The sequence below is a fragment of the Sparus aurata genome, chromosome 22 (genome assembly GCF_900880675.1).
Source record: "Sparus aurata chromosome 22, fSpaAur1.1, whole genome shotgun sequence".
NCBI classification, from domain to species: domain Eukaryota; kingdom Metazoa; phylum Chordata; class Actinopteri; order Spariformes; family Sparidae; genus Sparus; species Sparus aurata.
Genome location: NC_044208.1, coordinates 10,790,139 through 10,794,643, shown reverse-complemented (window position 1 = coordinate 10,794,643; position 4,505 = coordinate 10,790,139).

Here is a 4,505-nt window from a genome sequence, read left to right as displayed (position 1 = left end):
TTTGAGCTCGGCATTCGTTTTAGCGTACTCGGCATCCATGTATTTAGAAAATGTCTTTCTGCATGGCGGACTGGCACCTGTTCTCCCCGATATTTTGCCAGTGAATGCTCTGAGGGAGTCTGAGTCAGCTGTTGATAACAGGAGCATGTTCTCAACAACATACCTGTCTATCATTGCATTCAGTTCAGTCTGTGTCACAAGTTTTTGTGGAGCAGAAAAATCCAGCTGTAGCTGCTTGGACAGCTCCGTGTCCTTCTTTGTTAGCGGAGCTCACGTTAGCCACACACCTGGCCTGTTGTCATCATCAACAGTGTCAACAACTGTGTTTTTGGCCACTAGTTTTGTAGAAGCATGTGCCGCTGCAAGATGATTCATTAGATTAGAGTTGCTTACGACGGACATAGACAAAAGAGATCAAAGTAGTGTCTGTACTTCCACTTTGAAAACGCCACCTTTCCTCCGGACTCGCCATTGCTGCAGCTCACCTCTGCTAGTTTGTGTGTGCGAGGCTGCTGTGTGCGTGTGTGGTTTGTGTGTAAACTGAACACTGCCTCTGATTGGCTTACGAACTCTCACTCTACCTTAGAGAGCCAATAACCATCACTTATGCAGTTGTCCCGCCCCTCCCTCCTCCCTCGCCAAGCTAATGAAAATAATAAAATAAAACAGTTTTGCAGCATGACAACGGATGACAACAGCTTCAGTGAGCAGCTTCAGTTTGTAATGTGCCACATTTGATAGTCGGTAACGATAATGGCGTTGTAACGATGGAAATAGTAATTAGTTAGATTACGTGTTACTGAAAAAAAGTCACGCCGTTAGTAACGCCGTTTATTGTAACGCCGTTATTCCCAACACTGATACTGTGTATCCTTACTTTTCTCTTAGGGTTTTTTGTGAGGATGCCAGCAGTATGTGTGCACATCTTAACATTATATTTGTATTAAACCCTTGATTGTTAGCTTGCAGTAGAACATAAAGTGACAGTAGTTGTAGGGAGGGTTATTGGATAAACCGACGTTCCTCAAAGTTTGCCCTGAGGCTGTGTTCATCTCACAAACACCAGCAGTGGAAGAAATTGCTGTTGTCCCTTTACTCTCATTTTTCTCAATTCTGTTCCCCATTGATAATACATTTCAGTCTTTTTCTTTTAGACCCGTATTTTTATTCTTGTCATCTTACCTCTATTGTTTTAGTCATTGACAGCCCAGTGGAAAAGCTCAGTGCATAATTTGTTCCTCAGGGCTTTTCTATTGAATATTTATGCCAAACAGATGCATAAAGCAATGCACACAAAGATCCAGTCTGGAAAGCAAACAATAGATATGTGTGTGAAGGAGATGATGCGGCTACAGCAGTACAGCATTGAAATTTTAACCCTAACTTGATATATTCGGCTTCTAAAAAATTCCACCAGACCCCAAAGGCAATCCTTAACATCAGATATCTGTCAAAGTTCTAGCAGCAGGTACCAGCAGGGTAAACATGATAGCCCAGACATCCTACTCCCCAGTGGCTGGCTGCGGCTCATATTGGGGGATCCCTGGGTGTTCACAGGCCAGATGGAGTGTGCTGTGTTGTGGGTCTGTGCCAGATTCTCCTCCCATTAGGACATGCCAAAAATACCTCAACAGGGAAACATTCAGGCGTTTTCAGCAGCTCCCCAGACTGCAGGATCAAACTGAACACAATGACACAATAAAAAAGTACATTTTTGATGTCCTGTACATATATGCAATGCGTGATGATCAGACCAGGTTTGTTATGGATGGCCCATGATTAGCACAAGTCCAAAAACAAAACTGTGGTTTCAGATGAGGCACTACCCACATTAAAGCTAAAGTCCCACAGGAAAACAATTAAATGCCAAAGTTGCTGCAACAACGTAAGTTTAAAAATACATATTTGTCAATTGATTCACAAAGACTTCAGGTAGTTCTAGAAAGTTAGGCAGCGGGTGGTTAAAATGCGTGAATACGGAGAGAAAGAAAGTACGATGTTTGTTTATTGATTGATGATCAACAGCACTGGGCTGCTAGTAGTTGCCGCTAACTTCAAGGAACCTATTGAGAGGCTCCACGATCCACCATTGATTTAGGTCCACTGGAGTAAACGGAGACGTCACAACTCTCTCTAGTCAAGTGCTCTGGTTAGGCCTAGACATTATGAGTGTTGATTGGTTACGGTTAGGGTAAGAAATTAAGGGATAGAGACATGAGACAAGAATGGGGCCTAACCTTGACGCATTAAAAGCTAAAGTAACACCTGAGCTTCTTGGAGCTTATGGCTTGGACGGATGACCTTGAGGGCCACGGGTTCCTAGTGTTTCTGCAGCTTTGATACTTCAAAGCTGCTTCCCTTTTAAACTACTTTTCGGTGAAGTTGTGCCAGGATGTATGCAAAATCACACAGTATATGGTGAAAAGCTTGGTGTGGTTTCCTTACAGTGTTCAACCTTCAATCATGCTATTTCCTAGAAACTAACTGATAAAGGTCTTTTGCTCCTTGAAGAGGAAAGAGGCCCTTTAAGTCCTTCCAATTAATTCTGATTACCTGTGCTGTTTTCAAAGAGTGCTGGACCAGGGCCGACTACTTAGTGGCCAGATCCCGATTAGGTGTAGAAGGTGTGCCAAGTTGTGCTGGGCACTCATCAAAAGCCGCAGAATTCCATATCAAACAACTCGGGACAGAACATTTTGTTGGATACCTAAATGGTGAATAATTTGATCAGTTTGGATGTCACGGTATTTTGGGTCTCCTTCTGATATTCTAAATACTGGGGTATTGAATAGAGAAACATTGATCTCTGAATAGCACCTCCAATTGAGCTGTTTCAATACTCTCTTTAACCCTCTTAGTCGACACCCTGACAGGATAACAACTATGATGATGGGCTCCATTTTGCGAAAAGACAATCAAAGAAATCAATACTCATCTAGTAGAAGTCAGTAGTCTAATTAAAAGGTTGGAGAAATTCCATCGCATCCTCATCATTCTTAGACTCCCTCAGCCATCTTTCACTTACCTTGTTAATTGAGTTTGATTGCTGAGTCACTTTCTCCATTTCTCTTTTGTGAGCCTCGGTTCCATACGATGAAGAAACTCTGCCTTGGTCCCTCCATTTTCAGCTCCAACAGGCCCTCCCATAGATGACTTCATCAATGTTTAACAACTCGCCATCATTAATAGCCTCGCCCCTAGCATTGGGCAGATCTGGATTCCTTCTGCTTCGTCTACAATCTAGTTATCCTCAGTTTCACCTCTTTTAACCATGTCATGCTGACTTGATTTTCTCTCACACTCACTTAGAATTTTCTCTCAGTCATTGAAGTCTAACTGAGTGAAACCAGTTCCCTTTTCTAATCCACAGATTTCCTTGTCTGCCTTCAACACAGTCCCGCTTGTCATCTCTCATCCATGTTTTTTTACATCAAACAGTGGGTCCCTTTAACTGCACAGCCACATACCCTGGTCTGGTGTTCTGTGTATATGGTCTTGCTGTTATCATTGACTGTTACCCATTTAATATCATTACCTATTGGATTTTGACCAATCAAAACCATTACATTTCAACCAAGCATGCTGCTTGAAATTGGAGTATTTTCTGGACTCAAACACCTTTTTTTTAAAACTATTTGTGGACTGAATGCATTTACATATACAGCTAGTAGTTTAGTGGCGGGGTCTGCCATTCCTGGGATTTCCTACCTAAACACAAGGGAATTCAGATGTAATCCACTGAGATTTTATGTCATTTACAAGAGCTTCACTGTTTATTGTTCGCTTTCTTAGCACTGCACCAGAGCTGTATTAAGTCACTAATGTGAACTGAGGACCCTGCTCCTGTTGCTTGACATTAAAAGAGTACAACTAGTGAAACAAGGATTGGCTTTGTAAAGCAGCCACAGGAAACCCAATGAGTTTGTCAGGGCAGTTAGTGTCAACCATGATCGTTCATCACATCACATGTATCTTTGACAGCAGATCATTTACCATTTTGGCAAATAGGTAATGGACATGAAAAGTTGCACAACTCCAACTCTTCAACAAGGCAACCAACCAACTTTACTGAGCCCATTGTTGTGTGGAGGAACTACTCTGACCATGTGCAGTATAAAATCAAATCAGATAACAGTTTCAACTATTCTTGTCTTGAATCACGTTTTCTGCAGTAGTTAATCACACTTTCTAGTGACAGAGGAGAACCATCAAATGCACCACTACTGAATTGCAACATTACACAAAAAACAAAACCAACTAAACTGCCAAATTATATCAAATTAAAGTACCGTAGGGGAAAAATTAGCAGATGAACGATCATTTACTTACTCGATCACTTGAGTTGCTAAATATGGCCTATGTTTACGTTCTCTGTTAGGTTGCGGACTGTAGTGGCCGTAGAAATTATTAAAGCAGCAAGGAAGTCAGGTGAAGGAGTACAGCACAGGACAAAAAAACTGGTGCTTGTGTCCAGTGTGGAACCCCAAGTGAAAAGTGAGTTATCT